This window comes from Macaca nemestrina, chromosome 4 (genome assembly GCF_043159975.1).
Source record: "Macaca nemestrina isolate mMacNem1 chromosome 4, mMacNem.hap1, whole genome shotgun sequence".
Taxonomy (NCBI): Eukaryota; Metazoa; Chordata; class Mammalia; order Primates; family Cercopithecidae; genus Macaca; species Macaca nemestrina.
In genome coordinates, this window is record NC_092128.1 from 97,434,637 (window position 1) to 97,459,013 (window position 24,377).

General features: G+C 38.9%; 1 protein-coding gene and 1 long non-coding RNA gene across 4 annotated transcripts in view; both read right to left on the reverse strand.

The window, feature by feature from the left end:
• LOC105475739 (src kinase associated phosphoprotein 2) overlaps nucleotides 1-24,377 on the reverse strand; it is a 213,625-nt gene that overhangs the window by 95,042 nt on the left and 94,206 nt on the right. The gene's annotated exons all lie outside the window — the stretch shown is intronic.
• LOC139362823 (uncharacterized) lies at nucleotides 240-17,331 on the reverse strand. The gene is made up of 2 exons (XR_011622253.1): nucleotides 7,597-17,331; nucleotides 240-7,497 (listed from the first exon to the last, which is right to left on the reverse strand). It is a non-coding gene; the product is annotated as an uncharacterized lncRNA (long non-coding RNA).

Below are 24,377 nucleotides of genomic sequence, written 5' to 3' on the forward strand. Positions count from 1 at the left end.
GTGTTAGGTTTTACGTTTAAGTCTTTAATCCAACTTGGGTTAATTTTTGTATAAGGTGAAGGAAGGGGTCCAGTTTCAGTTTTCTGCATATGGCTAGCCAGTTTTCACAACACCATTTATTAAATAGGGAATCCTTTCCCCATTGCTTGTTTTTGTCAGGTTTGTCAAAGATCAGATGGTTGCAGATGTGTGGTGTTATTTCTGAGGCCCCTGTTCTGTTCCATTGGTCTATATATCTGTTTTGGTACCAGTACCATGCTGTTTTGGTTACTACAGCCGTGTAGTATAGTTTGAAGTCAGGCAGTGTGATGCCTCCAGCTTTTTTCTTTTTCACTTAGGATTGTCTTAGCTATACGGGCCCTTTTTTTGGTTCCATATGAAATTTATAGTAGTTTTTTCTAATTCTGTGAAGAAGGGCAATGGTAGTTTGATGGGGATAGCATTGAGTCTATAAATTACTTTGGGCAGCATGGCAATTTTCACTATATTGATTCTTCCTATCCATGAGTATGGAATGTTTTTCCATTTGTTTGTGTTCTCTCTTATGTCCTTGAGCAGTGGTTCATAGTTCTCCTTGAAGAGGTCCTTCACATTCCTTGTAAGTTGTATTCCTAGGTATTTGATTATCTTTGTAACAATTGTGAATGGGAGTTCACTCATGATTTGGTTCTCTATTATTGATGTATAGGAATGCTTGTAATTTTTGCACATTGATTTTGTTTCCTGAGACTTTGCTGAAGTTGCTTATCAGGTTAAGGAGATTTTGGGCTCAGACAATGGGGTTTTCTAAATATACAATCATGTCATCTACAAACAGAGACAATTTGACTTCCTCTCTTCCTATATGAATACCCTTTATTTCTTTCCCCTGCCTGACTGCCCTGGTCAGAACTTTCAATACTATGTTGAACGAAAGCGGTGAGAGGGGGCATCCTTGTCTTGAGCCGGTTTTCAAAGGGAATGCTTCCAGCTTTTGTCCGTTCAGTATGATATTGGCTGTGGGTTTGTCATAAATAGCTCTTATTATTTTGAGATGCATTCCATCAATGCCTAATTTATTGAAAGTTTTTAGCATGAAGGACTGTTTTTACTGAAGGCCTTTTCTGCATCTATTGAGAAAATCATGTGGTTTTTGTCATTGGTTCTGTTTATGTGATGGATTATGTTTGTTGATTTGTGTATTTTGAACCAGACTTGCATCCCAGTGACAAACCCGACTTGACCATGGTGGATAAGCTTTTTGATGTACTGCTGGATTCGGTTTGCCAGTATTTTATTGAGGATTTTCATATCAATGTTGATCAGGGATACTGGCCTGAAATTTTCGTTTTTTTGTTATGTCTCTGCCAGGTTTTGGTATCAGGATGATGCTGGCCTCACAAAATGAGTTGGGAGGAGCCCCTCTTTTTCGGTTATTTGGAATAGTTTCAGAAGGAATGGTACCAGCTCCTTTTTGTATCTCTGGTACCATTCAGCTGTGAATCTGTTTGGTCCTGGGATTTTTTTGGCTGGAAGGCTATTAATTACTGCCTCAGTTTCAGAACCTGTTATTGGTCTATTCACGGATTCAACTTCTTCCTGTTTTAGACTTGGGAGGGTGTATGTGTCCAGGAATTTGTCCATTTCTTCTAGATTTTCTAGTTTATTTGCATAGAAGTGTTTATAATATTTTCTGATGATAGTCTGTATTTCTGTGAGATCAGTGGTGATCTCTCCATTATCATTTTTTATTGTGTCTATTTGATTCTCTTCTCTTTTCTTCATTTGCTGGCAAGTGGTCTGTTTTGTTAATCTTTTCAAAAAAACCAGTTCCTGAATTCACTGATTTTTTGAAGGGTTTTTCATGTCTCTATCTCCTTCAGTTCTGCTCTGATCTTTGTTATTTCTTGTCTTCTGCTAGCTTTTGAATTTGCTCTTGCTTCTCTAGTTCTTTTAAATGTGATATTAGCTTGTCGATTTTAGATCTTTTCTACTTCCTCCTGTGGGCATTTAGTGCTATAAATTTCCCTCTAAACACTGCTTTAGCTGTGTCCCAGAGATTCTGGTATGTTGTGTCTTTGTTCTCATTGGTTTCAAAGAACTTATTTAATTCTGCCTTAATTTCGTTATTTACCCAGTAGTCATTCAGGAGCAGGTTGTTCAGTTTCCATGAAGTTGTGCAGTTTTGAGTTAGTTTCTTAACCCTGAGTTCTAATTTGTTTGCACTGTGGTCTGAGAGACTGTTTGTTATGATTTCTGTTATTTTGCATTTGCTGAGGAGTGTTTTACTTCCAATTATGTGGTCAATTTTAGAATAAGTGCAATGTGGTGCTGAGAAGAATGTATATTCTGCTGATTCGGGGTGGAGAGTTCTACAGATGTCTATTAGGTCTGCAGAGCTGAGTTCAAGTCCTGAATATCCTTGTTAATTTTCTGTCTTGTTAATCTAATATTGACAGTGGAGTGTTAAAGTCTCCCACTATTATTGTGTGGGAGTCTCAGTCTCTTCGTAGGTCTCTAAGAACTTGTTTATGAATCTGTGTGCTCCTGTATTGGGTGCATATATATTTAGGAGAGTTAGCTCTTCCTGTTGCATGGATCCCTTTACCATTATGTAACGCCCTTGTCTTTTTTGATCTTTGTTGGTTTAATGTCTGTTTTATCAGAGACTAAGATTGCAACCTCTGCTTTTTTTTTTTTGCTTTCCATTTGCTTGATAAATATTCCTCCATCCCTTTATTTTGACCTTATGTGTGTCTTTGCATGTGAGATGAGTCTCCTGAATATAGCACACTGATAGGTCTTGACTCTTTATCCAATTTGCCAGTCTGTGTCTTTTAATTGGGGCATTTAGCCCATTTACATTTAAGGTTAGTATTGTTATGTGTGAATTCGATCCTATCATTTTGATACTAGCTGGGTTATTTTGCCCATTCGTTGATGCAGTTTCTTCATAGTGTCAATGGCCTTTACAATTTGCTGTGTTTTTGCAGTGGCTGGTATTGGTTTTTCCCTTCCATGTTCAATGCTCCTCCCTTCAGGAGCTCTTGTAAGGCAAGCCTGGTGGTGACAAAATCTCTCAGCATTTGCTTGTCTATAAAGGATTTTGTTTCTCCTTTGCTTGTGAAGCTCTTTGGCTAGATATGAAATTCTGGGTTGAAAATTCTTTTCTTTAAGAACGTTGAATATTGGCCCCCACTCTCTTCTGGCTTATAGGGTTTCTACAGACAGATCTGCTGTTAGTCTGATGGGCTTCCCTTTGTGGGTAACACAACCTTTCTCTCTGGCTGCCCTTAACATTTTTTCCTTCATTTCAACCTTGGTGAATCTGACCATTATATGTCTTGGGGTTGTTCTTCTCGAGGAGTATCTTTGTGGTGGTCTCTGTATTTCCTGAATTTGAATGTAGGCCTGTCTTTCTAGGCTGGGGAAGTTCTCCTGGATAATATCCTGAAGAGCGTTTTCCAACTTGGTTCCATTCTTCCTGTCACTTTCAGGTACACCAATCAAAGGTAGGTTTGGTCTATTCACACGGTCCCATATTTCTTGGAGGCTTTGTTTGTTTCTTTTCATTCTTTTTTCTCTAATCTTATCTTCACGCTTTATTTTGTTAAGTTCATCTTCAGTCTCTGATATCCTTTCTTCCTCTTGATCGATTTGGCTATTGATACTTGTGTATGCTTCACAAAGTTCTCATGCTGTGTTTTTCAGCTCCATCAGGTCATTTATGTTTTTCTCTAAACTGGTTATTCTAGTTAGCAGTTCCTCCAACCTCTTATCACAGTTCTTAGTTTCCTTGCATTGGGTTACAGCATGTTCCTTTAGGTTGGAGGAGTTTGTTATTACCCACCTTCTGAAGCCTATTTCTGTCAATTCGTCAAACTCATTCTCCATCCAGTTTTGTTCCCTTGCTGGCAAGGAGTTGTGATCCTTTGGAGGAGAAAAGGCATTCTGGTTTTTGGAACTTTCAGCCTTTTTGTGCTGGTTTTTCCTCATCTTCATGGGTTTATCTACCTTTGGTTTTGCTGTTGGTGACCTTCGGATGGAGTTTTTGAGTGGTCATCATTTTTGTTGATGTCGATGCCATTGCTTTCTGTTTGTTGGTTTTCCTTCTAATAGACCCCTCTTCTGCAGGTCTGCAGGTTTGCTGGGTGTCTACTCCAGACCCTGTTTGCCTGGGTATCACCAGTGGAAGCTGTAGAACAGCAAAGATTGCTGCCTGCTCCTTCCTCTGGAAGCTTTGTCCCAGAGGGGCACCTGCCAGATGCCAGCCACAGCTGTCCCGTATGAGGTGTCTGTCGACCCCTGCTGGGAGGTGTCTCCCAGTCAGGAGGCACAGGTGTCAGGGACCCACTTGAGGAGGCAGTCTGACCCTTAGCAGAGCTTGAGACCTGTGCTGGGAGATCTGCTGCGCTCTTCAGAGCCAGCAGGCAGGAACATTTAAGTCTGCTGAAGCTGTGCCCACAGCCACCTGTTCCCCCAGGTGCTCTATCTCAGGGAGATGGGAGAGTTTTATCTATAAGACCCTGATGGGGGCTGCTGCCTTTCTTTCAGATATGCCCTGCCCAGAGAGGAGGAATCTAGAGAGGCAGTCTGGCTACAGTGGCTTTGCCAAGTTGTGGTGGGTTCCACCCAGTTTGAACTTCCAAGTGGCTCTGTTTACACTATGAGGGGAAAACCGCCTACTCAAGCCTCGGTAATGGTGGATGCCCCTTCCCCCACCAAGCTCAAGTGTCCCAGGTCAACTTCAGACTGCTGTGCTGGCAGTGAGAATTTCAAGCCAATGGATCTTAGCTTGCTGGGCTCTGTGGGGGGTGGGATCCGCTGAGCAAGACTACTTGGCTTCCTGGCTTCAGTCCCTTTTCCAAGGGAGTGAACAGTTCTGTCTCACTGGTGTTCCAGGCGCCACTGGGGTATGAAAAAAACTCCCACAGCTAGCTTGGTGTCTGCCCAAATGGCCACCCAGTTTTGTGCTTGAAACCCCGGGCCCTGATGGCATAGGCACCCAAGGGAATCTCCTGGTCTGCAGGTTGCAAAGACTGTGGGAAAAGTGTAGTATCTGGGCCAGAATGCACCATTCCTCACAGCACAGTCCCTCACGGCTTCCCTTGGCTAGGGTAGGGAGTTCCCTGACCCCTTGCGCTTCCTGGGTGAGGCAATGCCCCACCCTGCTTCTGCTCGCCCTCCTTGGGCTGTACCCACTGTCTAACCAGTTCCAATGAGATGAGTTGGGTACCTCAGCTGAAAATGCAGAAATCAACTGCCTTCTGCATTGGTCTCACTGGGAGCTGCAGACCAGAGCTGTTCCTATTTGGCCATCTTGCCCAGGAATTCTACTATGTAACTTTTATACATGTCTGAGAAAAAAACACTAAAAGTGGAGACAAGTATAACAACTGTTTAGGTAAGGCTTACTTAATAATATTTGAAAGTAAATAAAATTGTAACTCCTCTCAGGAACCTTCTAGTTATGATCTATAACACAGCAGTCATTTTATCTTATTGTTTATATTAGATGGTATGGTATAAATGTTATCCAACAAAAGCAAAGAAAGTATTGTTCCTGTGAGATAAGTGTTACAACTTGTTAATATGACACCTTTCTCTAGGTGTAGCTAGTGATAATAAGGGTTTTAGATGATCATCAGTCTAGGACTCAAACCTAAAGGTACACTTGCCTATTGTAATCAACGGGCCTGGTTTCTAAAACTTTTCCTCCACACTTGACCAAAAAACCAAATTTGAACTGTTGTCCAAATTTAGCCTTGGTTTAAAGGGGAGAGAAGTCAACAAGTTGAATCCAATAAGACCTATCTACTGTACATCTAATGATAAGCAGGGGATGTAACTGATATTCACAAAGTTATAGTGAGCTTGTGATACCAGTGGATAGGCACAAAATCTAGGCTGGAGTCAGCTGCATACGTATATTTTGTATAGTATGTTATAGGAATATGCATGCTTGTGTAATAAGTAGAAGAGTATATACTTATATAATTTAATAAAATGGAATATTCATATTTATATAGCTGTCTTTATGTCTGCAAGTTAATATTTACTCTTTACCTATAAAACAAGAATTTACAAGCTGTGTTAAAAAGTGTATGAACCTGACAAAAGTACCACTGATTTAGTAGATTTTGAAAACAATAAGTACTGTGTAAAAAGCAAAAATCAGTATTTTTATAGAAAATAAAACGATCAAAGTAAAAACTGATGCTCTTTTATGCAGGTTATTCTTTGAATATGTAGCTAAAAGATGATACCAGAAAACCAGCAAAGAGAAAGTTATACTGAATAACAAACGGGTGTGGACATAGGCAGGTCTGGGCACAAACTATCTGAGGGCAGGACCACTAAGAGTTTTATTCATCTTCCTATTCCTCTTGCCTGGAAGATCATTATTTAATAGATGCATGTTGAATAAATAGGGGTTATTAAATACAGACATGTACTATGGGGATTACACTTTATACCAAAAGACTAATTTTAATTTTTATGTCAAATTGTAATAACTATGGTGAGCTATAAAGGCAAATTTCTCCCTCAGAAGGAAATAAAACTTTCATTTAAGTCAATAAACACTATATAAATATCAGAAAAAGCAAAGCATATTGAATTTTTTGGTGTGCAATCCTTTGTTTTTTCACCTCTTATTTTAGGTTCGGGGGTACGTGTGTAGGTTTGTTACACGGGTAAGTTGTGTGTCACTGAGGTTTGGTGTACAAATGATTTCCTCACCCAGGTAGTGAGCATAATACATGATAGGTAGTTTTTTGACCCTCACCCTCCTCCTACTATCCCCGGTCAAGTAGGCCCCACTGTCTCCTGTTCCCATCTCCATGTTTATGTGTACTCAATGTTTAGCTCCCACTTACAAGTGAGAACATGGGGTATCTGGTTTTCCATTCCTGTGTTAATCTGCTTAGGATAATGGTCTCCAGCTGCATCAAGGTTGCTGCAAAGGACATGATTTCATTTTTTATGGCTGCATAGTATTCTGATATATAGGTACCACCTTTTCTTTATCCAGTCCACGGCTGAGGGGCATCTAGGTTAATTAGATGTAGTTGCTATTGTGAATAGTGCTTGTATGCAGCACTTTACAAAGCATTTGGCAAACATTCAAACGGTCACAAAAATTCCAAGTGAAACTCTATCCATGTGTGTGTTTGTTTTGTGGGAATGAAGTATTTTTGTGGCCTGTAACTTTAATTGGTGGCAGTTATAAAATATCACTTTAGAGTTATACATGTTCATTCTGTTGTTCATAGAATCTAGAATATTTAATAAACTTTTAGCACTAATGGGAAATTTTACATTCTTACAATAAGGCTGAGTCCAGTGAGATTGCTAACTCTGTTATACCTGCCTTCATGTAGTTGTATCAGATAAATCCACTGATGGTCTTGAAGATCCAGTCGGTTATCTATAAAATACATCCCCACAGAGGATGAAGATGATATTTTCCAGAAATGCAGTCTGCATGGTTTGGCATTGAGACTCATTTTAAACTCCCTGAAACAAATGAGCTAATTCAGGCATGTAATTACATAGGTCTACAACTAGCAGCCACACAACATTACTGCATGCACCCTTACTGTGGCTGTTACTTACAGATTGGCTGAGGACATCCGAAGACTAGAATGAGATGCCATTTTACATTTTTCTCTTCCTATCTCCCCATTGAGGACATAAAGGTGAAAACCTTCTTTTTTTCCATTGCAGGTTATCGGAATTGAGATTTATTGCCCTTCTGAGGATGAAGGCAAGATAATTTGTATTAAGTTAGCATTTGCCTTAGGTATTTCTTGGCATGTTACAGGCTTTTCTCAGTTACATTCATTCTGCATCTTCCAGCTAATACATTTCCAAAAGAACATCAACAAATGCCAGTTTAATAAAGTGATTCTGCAACTGGATAGCAGGATAAAGTGCTAGGCACCTTCCAACAATTTCTCCCTTTTTCTTCTCCAACTAAACCTCCTAACTTCAATTTCTGATAACTTTATTTCAGAATAATATGTATTTTCACACAGTCTCCATCTCACATCCACAAGGCATGAGTCATTATTCAATGAACAAAAAACATTTATAATGAACCACATATATGTCAAGAATCTCTGGGGAGGCATAAAACAAAGACAATACAGGTTTTGCAGTTATCTCATATCTCAGTTCATATCTTGTACTGAAATGCAACAAGATGTGACAAAACAATAACCATATTATAGAAGCTTAACACATAAACAGAATCAAATGCAACTAAAACATCAATACCTGGGGTAAGGCTACTGTAAGGTATGACAATAAAGTATGAAAGCCCAGTGTCACGGGGAGAGGCAGGGTTGAAGAATTATCACTTGGTACATGTCTCCTCTTTCTCCTACACTCCAACTTTTTTACAGGTAAAATCAGATTTTAAAAGCCTATTGGCAGGACATGGTGGCTCATGCCCATAATGCCAGCCCTTCTGGAGGCCGAGGTGGGTAGATCACTTGAAGTCAAGAGTTCGAGATCAGCCTGGCCAACATGGAGAAATCCTGTCTCTACTAAAAATACAAAAATTAGCCGGTAGTGGTGGTGCATGCCTGTAGTCCCAGCTACTCAGGAGGCTGAGGCAGGAGAATCTCTTAAGCCTGAGAGGCAGAAGTTGCAGTGAACCAAGATTGTGCCGTTGTACTCCAGCCCGGGTGACAGAGTGAGACTCCGTCTCAAAAAAACAAAAAATAAATAAAAATAAAAGCATATCAAGGGCCACTTTGAAGACAGAAAGTCTACACACACACACACACACACACACACACACACACACACACACACACAACACAATATGCAAAAGGCAGAAAAGAAGGAAAAAATGATCCCAACTTCTTTACCTGAAGAAAGAACAAGATCAAGTTGTGTGTGTGTGTGTGTGTGTGCGCGCACACATGTGTGTATACCTATGTGTATATGCTACCAGTCAAAATCAACTCTCCTGTGAATAGCCAACCCCTCAGTTCCAGGTGACTATCCTCATTCACTCTTTCCCAGAATGAATATGAATCATGCCACCACTTCTTTTGCCAAAGCCTAAGAAGCCAGCAATACCATTCTAAAACTTGGGGCTTCAAGATATGCTATAAATAGTAAAATGTTTTATGGTGCTGATTCAAATTCTAGGTCAGAGACATGTGGATAACACGAAGAATCTAGATAGATTTTTTTTAACCCTGTTGAAAATATTTTGAGTTATCAGACTACAACTGCAATAAAAGGAACAGCCTGATAGTGGTATAAGCTAACAAGCACCTAATTTGTTACTGTCTGTGATAGGTAAATGGTATCACATCACACATGTTGATTGGGACTAAAGAGTTGCTAATTCTTATTCTAAAGGGATCTTTTAAATTCACAATACCAAAGTCTGTCACAGCCATTGATTACAAAACTATCTGCAACGATTAGGGTCATTTTTTGTGAATCTTAAGAGAGAGATATACATGCACACAAACACTATCAAGAGGCAACTCTGTTCCCTTTTCTCATAAACATATACACATACACATTTATATTCACACCCAACCTTATACTTTACCTCCTGATTCAGAGAAAGTTCTTTCACCCTGGCATCTCAATATCTCCTTGTCCAGTGGTGCCTCCTCCACAACAAAAAAACATGATCAAGTTCCCTTTTTAACTTTGCAACTCTCTGGCTATTGTCCCTTCCTTTCTCCCCTTCACTACTTAACTTTTTAATTTTTTGGAAATTTTTATTGAGATACTTATAGATTCACATGTATTTCTCAGAAATAACACAGACTCCCTTACACACTTTGCCCAGTTTTCCTCAGTGGTAACATTTTACAAAACTATAGTATAATTACACAACCAGGATACTGACATTGATACAATTCACCAATATTATTTAGATTTCCCAGTTTTACTTGTACGTGTGTGTGTGTGTGTGTGTGTGTGTGTGTGTGTGTTTTCTATGGAATCTCATCACCTGTGTAGGTTAATGTATGCACCCAGTCAAGATCCTGAAAAGTTCCAACACCACAAGGATCTCTCCTGTTGCCCTTTTATAACTAAAACACCTCCCTCCCACGCCCCCTTCCCTAAATTCTGGCAACCACTCTGTGTCCTCCATTTCCATAATTTTGTCATTTCAAGAATGTCATATAAATGGAATTATACAGTATGTAACCTTTAGGAATTGACTTTTTTTCGCTCAGCGTAACTGCCCGAAATTTCATTCAAGTTGTCATGTGTATCAATAGTTTGTTCTTTTTTATTGTTGACTGGTATTCCAAGGTATGCATACAGTACAGTTTGTTTCTACCTGGCTTTTGAGAAGAGTAGTTAGCTTCTCTACTTCTCATGTTTCATTCCTCAATCCATTACAATGTGACTTCTGCCCATACTGCTCCACGGATATCTCATATGCTGATTACATATTCAATGGACAATTTTTAGTACTTATCTTTCTCAAACAGCTGACACTACTGATTCATCCCTCCCCTAAAACGCTCTTCTCCTTTGGCTTCTAGTCAAACCATTTTCTCCTGGTCGTTTTATACAGTTTTTCAGTCTACTTTTGTAGACTCTTATGCCCCTTGTCTCAGTCCTTAGTGGTGAAATCCTCCCAGCATTCTATCTTCAGTGTTTTCACTTCTAAAATTCTACACACCCTTCCAGTGTAATTTTACCCACACTTATAACTTCTACTGCCCCCTATATGCTGAAGACTCTGCCAAGATCTTTCTCTTAAATTCCATATGAATATTTTCAAATGCCTAAATGTTTTATCTTCTAAATTTAGTGTCTAAGACTGAACTTGTTACCTCCTTCCTCTGTATGACTGACCTAATTCCAACCACCTCCTTTGCTTCCTATAATCTCTATCTCTATGAATGGCATCACATCTATTTAGTCATCTCAAAACTTCAGACTCATCTCTACTTCTTTTCCTTCACCCTCCATAGCTAATCAGTCCCTATGTCCCATCAACTCTATCTCTGAAATATCTGAGTTTATGTCCTCCTCTTACTCCTCACTACCATTTCTTTAAGTTCTTATAATTTATCATTTCTTTTGGATCAACAACAACAGCTTGTCCCTACTTCTGGTATTTCAAGGCCATTCTCCATACTTCTGCCAAGGTCCTCTTACTTAGACACCTATCACAAATCTGATATGTCATTCCTGCATTAAGATCTTACAATGGCTCCCCACTGTCTATGTGATGGAGCCTGACTTTTTAGCACAACATACAAAGCCCTTCTATCTCTTGCCTGCCTCTCCATCTTCTCTCACCTCTGGCACATCTACATCCTATGCTGTCATCATTCCAAACTACATGCCATTCCCAAATGTTGTGTCTCACAAACCAGTGATTCAGGTCTCCACATGAGGAATCTGGAGTGCTTTCTCAGGGAACCAAAATGTAGTTGGGACTTCCAGGAGGTCAAAAGAGTTGAAATCATTAATTGGTTTAATATTCAGAGGAAAAAATATTAAATGTTTGAAAATATTCTAAACTTAAAAAAAAATTTAATATTTTAACATGAAACATATTTGCTTGCATAGCAGCCATCTGGTTTCTTCAGCTCCAGAGGATGACACTCAAATACCCTCCTGAATAGGAGGGTATTTTTTCTGTCCTGAATAGGACAGAAAAAGATGTGAGGTAGTTGATATAAGCTTTCTAGATGCTTGAATGAAACACAAAATAAAATCTAAGTTATGGATTTTTTTCAGACATAAGATCTTTTTCTCTCCTAAGAGACTAAATAGGGACAAAAAAGAGGAAATAAAATTTGCTTTTGATAAAATTTGCTATTTAAAAAGTACGCATTAATAGTTCTTTGAATATCTGATATTATTTTCTCAGATGTGTAGGATCCTCAATTATTTAGTTTTAATCTTCTGTCAATCTTCTTGCTATGCTTTTAACCAGTGATAACAGACTGATCCATCTATACCCCTAGGCAGTGTACTCTTCTGCTTATCCACATGGTAGCAGCGTGTTTCAAATTAAGGTCACCAGTGTGGAAATATAAATGAGTACCCAAAATGCTGGCAGAAAGCAGCTGCTCCTTGTTTTACATACATAAACAGAAGACTACCAAATAATGATGGTAACAAGGTATCAAAAAGTCCAGAGTGTCCTGTCAAGACGAACAAAATACTTTCAAGAAGGAGTAATAAGAAACATGTCAAAGACAGGCATGAATGGTATTTCGAGGTAAAAACAGGAAAACAGACCAAGTTCTGGTAAATACTACCTGGCAAAATCCTGGTAAAATACTATGTACTTATTTTTTTTTTTTTTTAACAACTCAACACCTATAAATGAACTGATTGTAGGTATTTAAATCCTGGGAATATAAAATTTTATAAGCTATAAATTTTGAAATGCCAATCCTATTAATTATATTTTATGTTAGTTCTATAGCAAAAGGTAGCACAGAATCCTTTTGATGACCCTAAATTGATTCCTAACCACTGAGAGCTAAATCAGAACACTGCCAGGCTATAAGAATTGTAATGACAAGTCTAAAAGTTGTTTGTTATAGGAAAATCATTACTGGTATATAAGAAAGCCCTTATTTTTAAGCGATGGGGAAAAAGCATTTCAGGGAGGCAAAATTCACAGTACTTAAAAGAACAGGGCTCGGTTTAGCCTAGTCTCCCTTGGGAAAATACGTTATTTAATCTCAGTTTCCTCAGCTGCAGAAGGGAACAATAAAAGCACCAATCTCAATTTGATGACTAAATGAAATAATTTATGTAAAGTACTTAGAGCAATATTTGACAGTGTTCTAGGCCCTTCTAGTTCCATACTATGATTCTGCTAACAATCAGTGCTGCACACATACTCATATTTTTAAATTCATATAAAGGACATAAAGAACAGCAAAGAACTTTGAATTGATGGACATATTTCTATCACTGATTCATTATTCTTCACTATATTAATCTGTTTATGTCTGTGAAGAGTGCAGCACATCAGTAAAAGTCATTAGCTCAGAAGTCAGGTCCAGGTTTCCCAGTTCAAATTCAGCCACTAAAAAGCTGCATGACCTCAGATAAGTTACTTCTCTGGGAAAGCAGGTAACACCTTACATCAAACAGATATGTTTCCTCTGTGTCTAAAAGAAAGACATTTTGGGATCAAGTAATGTAAACATGTAGTACAAATTACATACATATTGTATACATGTATATAATATACAAAATAAATTTAAAGCAAAATAAATTTATTTCCTCTCCTTCCAATATTTGATATAATTTTTGAAGTAAATAAATGAATTACAATGATCTGCACTGTCACATCAAAAGCAGTTATAAAGACTATTTTTCAGACTGTGTAACGTCTGCTTTAATAGCCAAGACATTCTAAATTTAAGTCTAGAATTTCAAAGGACTCAGTAAGTGAAGCCCACTTGTTGAAATGAACTAGGAGGTGGTAAGTTTGAATGAGTGACAAGATTTAATTTTTAAAGATTTTTTCATAAAGCAGTAATAACTGTTCTTAATTTGTGAATAGAAATGTGAATTCAAATATGTTATCAATAATTCCATATAAATGTCTGATGGAGGACATCCTGCTTTTAAAAACTTATTAAGGATTACTTGTAATTGCTATCATTAAATATCTGTTTATAAAATAAAAGAATGATTGTAATAAGATATTTCCTCTACAATCTTTTTTACACAGTGAATTCTACTTTTACTTACATACATACAGAATATAATTACCTGTCCTTATTACCACAAAGTATGAACTAATAGAAATAATTCCACTCATTTTATAAGTAGGTCTCTATGTTATAGATGGGAAAAATCTGAAGCCTAACAATACTCAATGAAATTTAATAAAGATAAAACGCAACTTTGTTCATTGACATCAAATATCCCGATTAATATCTAAGACAGAAATGGAATACATTTTAATCTTTCCCTAATCTCAAAATTGACAACCACATGACAAAGCATTTCAATTTATATCATTCTATAAAATATACTCTGTTTAAATTAACATTAGCTTCTTAGTGGGATTCTGAGGGAAAATGTTCATGCATGACTTGATTTCAAGGCAATGAGAAATTATTGGAGCATTTTGGTTAGGGAAGTAACATAACATGTTAAAAAATGTAGAGGGAAAAATTATTGAATTGGTCATAAATTAGATATAAACAACAGAAAATATGCCTAGAGTCTGCTTTTAAAAAAACAAGTAATTTGTATTTTAAGACAGGAGAGCCTGTTATACAATAATCCAATCCGCTAAAGTCATCATTAAAAACAAGTTGAAATAATTTCTATTTGAAGTTAGATGACCTGCGCTGACTAAGCTCATATGTACAAACATTACAAGCCACGAGTGCCTGAAGTGAGAACAAGCAATTAGGGTCAACCAAAGGAAAACACTGTTATCTCTGACTCAAGAAATATAATATATTCAATAGAAAGTACTTGTAAGGTATGTACATGTTAGAAAATCACTGAGGTAAGTGTGAAAGACAGCCAAACTGGCCTGTTTTATCCCTGACTGACTTTGGAACCTCTCTGTGCTGATGCCTGTAAAATGAGATATGTCAGTGGCTCATAGAGTTGTGTGGATTAAATGGGTCAATGTGTGAAAAGTGCCCTGAAGAGTATCTGGCACATTAGCAAATGCTCAATAAATGTTGCAATTATTCTTGTGGTAAAGATGTTTTACTCTGCTTAGTTCAACTCATGCTTCTGTCATCTCTGTCTCTCAGAAGCATTCAATCGGTTTTGAATGACCTAAATAATTTCCATTGTTGCATAGGGGCTATCTAAACTAGGGATGGATAATAATTTTTTCAGCTTTAACGGCCAGACAGATTCTGTTACAACTACTTACTTCTTTTGAAGTAGCTTGAAAGCAGCCACAGATAATACATAATGAATGAGCATGATTGTGTCCCAACAAAACTTTACTTATGGCCACTGAAATTTGAATTTCATATTGTTTTCATGTCATGAAATATTGTTTTGATTTTTTTCAATCATTAAAAAACATAAAAACCATTCTTAGCTTACAGGCTGTACAAAAACAGGTGGTAAGCTAGTTTGCCCAAACAGACATTGATAAATACAGAACCCTCTTGGTCAGAATTCCTCCATATATAAAACCAAAGTAATTGTGATCATCTTTCCCAACTTTTAAATGCTCACATAGCAAAATTTATTTTCACATGAGGAATAATGTATAATTCATGGACCCAATCTTTTCCCTAACTTGCTCCAGTCCAACATACTACATAAAAAATCATGGCTAACCCAGTGCAAAAAGGCTATTGTACTTAGTATCATCTGAGTCTCAGGCCATAGTGTATTAAGGATATGTTTACAAAATTGAAAGTTTCACTTTCAGAGATCACTATAACATACAAATTTCTATTATAATGTTAACTTTACTTACCAATGTTTATTTTACAAGATAACTAGAGCTGTTGCCTTTTTGTCATTAACACAAAAGAAGACATTTATCCAATCTTACTAAACCCCTGCCAACAGACATAATTGTTATAAAAGATGACAAAGATGGAAGCTTATCCCTCATCAACACAGAATCAATATAAATGTGACCCTCTTACACTATGTAAAACAGTGCATATTGCATGATGGTAGCTTTGAACAGAACAGGGTGCATCTAAAACACAACAGAAAAATAATCTTTTGTGGGGTTTTTCCCTATTTCCTTCATTAAAAAAAAATAAAGTCATATTTGCCCACCTTTCATATGACTTCAATTTATAACAGTTTAAAAATCCATATATCCGTTAAAAGAAGATGGAAATGCAAATACCAACCTGGGTGCTACTGCTCCTTTTCAGAGATATTTGCATATTTATCTGCTACTAAAATAGCTGACGAGTCAACTTTGCAACAAATCCTTAATTCCAAGGGAGACTTATTAATGGACACCTTTTAAAAAGCTCGACATTCCCCCTAGGCTTTGTGAAACTGCCATTTTAAATTTCATTTAAACAGTGAATCAGTGCTAACTCCTAAATAAAACAGAAGACTTTAAATTAACAGCTAAGACAATTTTTGATACCTCCCTTTGCTAATCCATCACCAAGACCTATGATCTGACCTCCTAAGGATTGCCATCACTTCTGTCTTGGTTAGCACCTCCACCGCTTTTCTAGACCAGCCATTGTCATCTCTCCCTGACTGAAATAGCCTCCTAGCAGCATCCACTCTGATCACTCTCCTCCACGCTGTTCCTCCCACTATAGTCACTCTTCAAACCTCATCCTGTTTCTTCTTCAAGGAAGCTTTCCCTGACCTCCCTGACTAGGTCAAGTTTCCCTGTTAGCATCATGTACCTCTCCTTTATGGGATGTGCTTATTAGAACTTGTAGATAATACTGGTTTTATTTGCTTCTATGCTTATGTGATTAGTATCTATTTTCTCCACTAGACTTTAAGTTTCATAGGAGCAGGACTGATGGATTCCCAATACCTAGCACAATCCTGGCATATAACAGGAGTCTAATGATTTTGCTGACCACTAAATATGCTATAAGCCATTATAACATCATTTGTGTACATGTTGAGAAAATTATTGTTGCCACCGAAAAGTCACCTGGTAATTATTTAACTGATAATTAATATAAGGTAGTGATAAACCTCCATTAGCCAAAAAGCCTGATTTACCAGAATAAAATCAGATGTAAAGCTACATCAATTTATAATACATAAATATCATCTTAGGCATCTTGTGAAAAGCTTGGTTAAAAGTTTGCTTTTACTTTTAAAAAGTTAACTGAAAAAAGAGTTGTATTAAATGACACATCTTAGAAACATGCTGCTATGGTCTAAACATGTGTCCCCCCCAAATTCATATATTAAAACCTAACCCCCAAGGTTGACAGTATTAAGAGGTAGAGCCTTTGGGAACTGGACACTATGGCGCATGCCTATAGTCACAACTACTCAGGGGGCTGAGGTGGGTGGATCACTTGAGTCCAGGAATTTGAGGTTTCAGTGAGCTATGATCACACCATTGCACTCTAGCCTGGGCAACAGACTGAGACTCTGTCTCTAAAACACAAAAAGAGGTGGAGTCTTTGGGAGGTGATTAGTCACAAAAGCAGAACCACTGTGAATGGGATTAAAGTCCTCATAAAAGAGGCAAGAGCTGCCTGCTCTTCCACCATGTGAGGGCACATAGAAGGCACCATTTATGACAAATAAGCCCTCACCAGACATCTTGATGTTGAACTTCCCAACCTCTAGAACTGTGAGCAATAAATATGTGTTGTTCATAAATTACCTAGGCTAAGGTATTTTGTTACAGCAGCCTGAACGGACTAAGACACATGTACAGGGGGCGGAGCAAGATGGCCGAATAGGAACAGCTCCAGTCTCCAACTCCCAGCGCGAGCGACACAGAAGACCAGTGATTTCTGCATTTTCAACTGAGGTACTGGGTTCATCTCACTGGGGAGTGCCGGACGATCGGTGCTGGTCAGCTGCTGCAGCCCGACCAGCAGGAGCTGAAGCAGGGAGGCATTGCCTCACCTGGGAAGCGCAAGGGGGAAGGGAATCCCTTTTCCTAGCCAGGGGAACTGAGACACACAACACCTGGAAAATCGGGTAACTCCCACCCCAATACTGTGCTTTAAGCAAACAGGCACACCAGGAGATCATATCCCACACCTGGCCGGGAGGGTCCCACACCCACGGAGCCTCCCTCATTGCTAGCACAGCAGTCTGTGATCTACCGGCAAGGCAGCAGTGAGGCTGGGGGAGGGGCGCCCGCCATTGCTGAGGCTTAAGTAGGTAAACAAAGCTGCTGGGAAGCTCGAGCTGGGTGGAGCTCACAGCAGCTCAAGGAAACCTGCCTGTCTCTGTAGACTCCACCTCTGGGGACAGGGCAATAACAAACACAGCCGAAACCTCTGCAGACGCAAACGACTCTGTCTGACAGCTTTGAAGAGAGCAGTGGATCTCCCAACACGGAGGTTGAGATCTGAGAAGGGACAGACTCCCTGCTCAAGTGGGTCCCTGACCCCTGAGTAGCCTAACTGGGAGACATCCCCCACTAGGGGCAGTCTGACACCCCACACCTCACAGGGTGGAGTACACCCCTGAGAGGAAGCTTCCAAAGCAAGAATCAGACAGGTACACTCGCTGTTCAGAAATATTCTATCTTCTGCAGCCTCTGCTGCTGATACCCAGGCAAACAGGATCTGGAGTGGACCTCAAGCAATCTCCAACAGACCTACAGCTGAGGGTCCTGACTGTTAGAAGGAAAACTATCAAACAGGAAGGACACCTACACCAAAACCCCATCAGTACATCACCATCATCAAAGACCAGAGGCAGATAAAACCACAAAGATGGGGAAAAAGCAGGGCAGAAAAGCTGGAAATTCAAAAAATAAGAGCGCATCTCCCCCGGCAAAGGAGCGCAGCTCATCGCCAGCAACGGATCAAAGCTGGACGGAGACTGACTTTGACGAGATGAGAGAAGAAGGCTTCAGTCCATCAAATTTCTCAGAGCTAAAGGAGGAATTACGTACCCAGCGCAAAGAAACTAAAAATCTTGAAAAAAAAGTGGAAGAATTGATGGCTAGAGTAATTAATGCAGAGAAGGTCATAAACGAAAGAGATGAAAACCATGACACGAGAAATACGTGACAAATGCACAAGCTTCAGTAACCGACTCGATCAACTGGAAGAAAGAGTATCTGCGATTGAGGATCAAATGAATGAAATGAAGCGAGAAGAGAAACCAAAAGAAAAAAGAAGAAAAAGAAATGAACAAAGCCTGCAAGAAGTATGGGATTATGTAAAAAGACCAAATCTACGTCTGATTGGGGTGCCTGAAAGTGAGGGGGAAAATGGAACCAAGTTGGAAAACACTCTTCAGGATATCATCCAGGAGAACTTCCCCAACCTAGTAGGGCAGGCCAACATTCAAATCCAGGAAATACAGAGAACGCCACAAAGATACTCCTCGAGAAGAGCAACTCCAAGACACATAATTGCCAGATTCACCAAAGTTGAAATGAAGGAAAAAATCTTAAGGGCTGCCAGAGAGAAAGGTCGGGTTACCCACAAAGGGAAGCCCATCAGACTAACAGCAGATCTCTCGGCAGAAACTCTCCAAGCCAGAAGAGAGTGGGGGGCCAATATTCAACATTCTTAAAGAAAAGAATTTTAAACCCAGAATTTCATATCCAGCCAAACTAAGTTTCATAAGTGAAGGAGAAATAAAATCCTTTACAGATAAGCAAATGCTTAGAGATTTTGTCACCACTAGACCTGCCTTACAAGAGACCCTGAAGGAAGCACTAAACATGGAAAGGAACAACCGGTACCAGCCATTGCAAAAACATGCCAAAATGTAAAGACCATCGAGGCTAGGAAGAAACTGCATCAACTAACGAGCAAAATAACCAGTTAATATCATAATGGCAGGATCAAGTTCACACATAACAATCTTAACCTTAAATGTAAATGGACTAAATGCTCCAATTAAAAGACACAGACTGGCAAACTGGATAAAGAGTCAAGACCCATCAGTCTGCTGTATTCAGGAGACCCATCTCACACGCAGAGACATACATAGGCTCAAAATAAAGGGATGGAGGAAGATTTACCAAGCAAATGGAGAACAAAAAAAAGCGGGGGTTGCAATACTAGTCTCTGATAAAACAGACTTTAAACCATCAAAGATCAAAAGAGACAAAGAAGGCCATTACATAATGGTAAAGGGATCAATTCAACAAGAAGAGCTAACTATCCTAAATATATATGCACCCAATACAGGAGCACCCAGATTCATAAAGCAAGTCCTTAGAGACTTACAAAGAGACTTAGACTCCCATACAATAATAATGGGAGACTTCAACACTCCACTGTCAACATTAGACAGATCAACGAGACAGAAAGTTAACAAGGATATCCAGGAATTGAACTCATCTCTGCAGCAAGCAGACCTAATAGACATCTATAGAACTCTCCACCCCAAATCAACAGAATATACATTCTTCTCAGCACCACATCGTACTTACTCCAAAATCGACCACGTAATTGGAAGTAAAGCACTCCTCAGCAAATGTACAAGAACAGAAATTATAACAAACTGTCTCTCAGACCACAGTGCAATCAAACTAGAACTCAGGACTAAGAAACTCAATCAAAACCGCTCAACTACATGGAAACTGAACAGCCTGCTCCTGAATGACTACTGGGTACATAGCGAAATGAAGGCAGAAATAAAGATGTTCTTTGAAACCAATGAGAACAAAGATACAACATACCAGAATCTCTGGGACACATTTAAAGCAGTGTGTAGAGGGAAATTTATAGCACTAAATGCCCACAAGAGAATGCAGGAAAGATCTAAAATTGACACTCTAACATCGCAATTAAAAGAACTAGAGAAGCAAGAGCAAACACATTCGAAAGCTAGCAGAAGGCTAGAAATAACTAAGATCAGAGCAGAACTGAAGGAGATAGAGACACAAAAAACTCTCCAAAAAATCAATGAATCCAGGAGTTGGTTTTTTGAAAAGATCAACAAAATTGACAGACCACTAGCAAGACTAATAAAGAAGAAAAGAGAGAAGAATCAAATCGACGCAATTAAAAATGATAAAGGGGATATCACCACCGACCCCACAGAAATACAAACTATCATCAGAGAATACTATAAACACCTCTACGCAAATAAACTGGAAAATCTAGAAGAAATGGATAATTTCCTGGACACTTACACTCTTCCAAGACTAAACCAGGAAGAAGTTGAATCCCTGAATAGATCAATAGCAGGCTCTGAAATTGAGGCAATAATTAATAGCCTACCAACCAAAAAAAGTCCAGGACCAGATGGATTCACAGCTGAATTCTACCAGAGATACAAGGAGGAGTTGGTACCATTCCTTCTGAAACTATTCCAATCAATAGAAAAAGAGGGAATCCTCCCTAACTCATTTTATGAGGCCAACATCATCCTGATACCAAAGCCTGGCAGAGACACAACAAAAAAAGAGAATTTTAGACCAATATCCCTGATGAACATTGATGCAAAAATCCTCAATAAAATACTGGCAAACCGGATTCAGCAACACATCAAAAAGCTTATCCACCATGATCAAGTGGGCTTCATCCCTGGGATGCAAGGCTGGTTCAACATTCGCAAATCAATAAACATAATCCAGCATATAAACAGAACCAAAGACAAGAACCACATGATTATCTCAAAAGATGCAGAAAAGGCTTTTGACAAAATTCAACAGCCCTTCATGCTAAAAACGCTCAATAAATTCGGTATTGATGGAACGTACCTCAAAATAATAAGAGCTATTTATGACAAACCCACAGCCAGTATCATACTGAATGGGCAAAAACTGGAAAAATTCCCTTTGAAAACTGGCACAAGACAGGGATGCCCTCTCTCACCACTCCTATTCAACATAGTGTTGGAAGTTCTGGCTAGGGCAATTAGGCAAGAGAAAGAAATCAAGGGTATTCAGTTAGGAAAAGAAGAAGTCAAACTGTCCCTGTTTGCAGATGACATGATTGTATATTTAGAAAACCCCATTGTCTCAGCCCAAAATCTCCTTAAGCTGATAAGCAACTTCAGCAAAGTCTCAGGATACAAAATTAATGTGCAAAAATCACAAGCATTCTTATATACCAGTAACAGACAAACAGAGAGCCAAATCATGAAGGAACTTCCATTCACAATTGCTTCAAAGAGAATAAAATACCTAGGAATCCAACTTACAAGGGATGTAAAGGACCTCTTCAAGGAGAACTACAAACCACTGCTCAGTGAAATAAAAGAGGACACAAACAAATGGAAGAACATACCATGCTCATGGATAGGAAGAATCAATATCGTGAAAATGGCCATACTGCCCAAGGTAATTTATAGATTCAATGCCATCCCCATCAAGCTACCAATGAGTTTCTTCACAGAATTGGAAGAAACTGCTTTAAAGTTCATATGGAACCAAAAAAGAGCCCGCATCTCCAAGACAATCCTAAGTCAAAAGAACAAAGCTGGAGGCATCATGCTACCTGACTTCAAACTATACTACAAGGCTACAGTAACCAAAACAGCATGGTACTGGTACCAAAACAGAGATATAGACCAATGGAACAGAACAGAGTCCTCAGAAATAATACCACACATCTACAGCCATCTGATCTTTGACAAACCTGAGAGAAACAAGAAATGGGGAAAGGATTCCCTATTTAATAAATGGTGCTGGGAAAATTGGCTAGCCATAAGTAGAAAGCTGAAACTGGATCCTTTCCTTACTCCTTATACGAAAGTTAATTCAAGATGGATTAGAGACTTAAATGTTAGACCTAATACCATAAAAATCCTAGAGGAAAACCTAGGTAGTACCATTCAGGACATAGGCATGGGCAAAGACTTCATGTCTAAAACACCAAAAGCAACGGCAGCAAAAGCCAAAATTGACAAATGGGATCTCATTAAACTAAAGAGCTTCTGCACAGCAAAAGAAACTACCATCAGAGCGAACAGGCAACCTACAGAATGGGAGAAAATTTTTGCAATCTACTCATCTGACAAAGGGCTAATATCCAGAACCTACAAAGAACTCAAACAAATTTACAAGAAAAAAACAAACAACCCCATCAAAAAGTGGGCAAAGGATATGAACAGACATTTCTCAAAAGAAGACATTCATACAGCCAACAGACACATGAAAAAATGCTCATCATCACTGGCCATCAAAGAAATGCAAATCAAAACCACAATGAGATACCATCTCACACCAGTTAGAATGGCGATCATTAAAAAGTCAGGAAACAACAGGTGCTGGAGAGGATGTGGAGAAATAGGAACACTTTTACACTGTTGGTGGGATTGTAAACTAGTTCAACCATTATGGAAAACAGTATGGCGATTCCTCAAGGATCTAGAACTAGATGTACCATATGACCCAGCCATCCCATTACTGGGTATATACCCAAAGGATTATAAATTATGCTGCTATAAAGACACATGCACACGTATGTTTATTGCAGCACTATTCACAATAGCAAAGACTTGGAATCAACCCAAATGTCCATCAGTGACAGATTGGATTAAGAAAATGTGGCACATATACACCATGGAATACTATGCAGCCATAAAAAAGGATGAGTTTGTGTCCTTTGTAGGGACATGGATGCAGTTGGAAACCATCATTCTTAGCAAACTATCACAAGAACAGAAAACCAAACACCGCATGTTCTCACTCATAGGTGGGAACTGAACAATGAGATCACTTGGACTCAGGAAGGGGAACACCACACACCCGGGCCTATCATGGGGAGGGGGGAGGGGGGAGGGATTGCACTGGGAGTTATACCTGATGTAAATGACGAGTTGATGGGTGCAGCACACCAACATGGCACAAGTATACATATGTAACAATCCTGCACGTTATGCACATGTACCCTACAACTTAAAGTATAATAATAATAAATAAATTAAAAAAAAAAAGTTGTTTTAACATAAAAGTGTGATGAGTAAAAAAAAAAAAAAAAAAAAAAAAAAAAGACACATGTACAAAAAAGAACAATAGAAAGTACCAGATTCTTTCTGCCTTTCCTGAAATACATATGATTAACTCAGACCACTCTCCTGAGCTCCAGACAAGTATCTAACTGCCCACACTGTCACTTGTGTGTCCCCAAAACAGTTACAACTTGATATTTTTAATTCTCCCAAGTCATTCTTCCTTCTTGCATTACCCTGGTGGAATGTATCATTCCCCATGAATTTACCTAAGGCAGGTATCCAGATGTTGTTGTTAACTGTCTCCTCTCCAAGTCAATCACCAAGTTCTGTTGACTTATGTTCCTAAGAATATCTTGTTTGTTCTCTCCTTCTTCCCTCCTGCCTTTATTCTGGTCTTCCTCCAATCCATATTGTTACTAGGTTGATGTTTTGGGGAGAAAAATGTGACTCCCCTACCTGTTTCCCCCACCAATATTTCTCTGATTATCTCTGAACTCCTTAGCAATATATACAAGACCCATCAAGACCAGAACAAACCAACTACAAATCCAATATTAATTGACCCACTCTCCCACCCTTTCTTATTTAACTCATACTCATCCTTCAAGAGTGAGCTTAAGTACCATATCTTTCAGGATGCCTCCTTCTGGATTGGAAATCCCACCTATAGGCTCTCCTCTACCATAACACTTCCAGTAACATGCTGAAACCACCTGGAGCTGGATCATAAGCCAACTGTTAGCATCTCTTCCCACCTCCACAGTGACATCATGTTGGTTGCTAAAGGGACCAGAAACCTAACAGCAGATGCAAAAAGAAATCTTACCTGAACTGCCCTGACCTGACTAAAGTAGAGCATTAAAAGAGTCAGC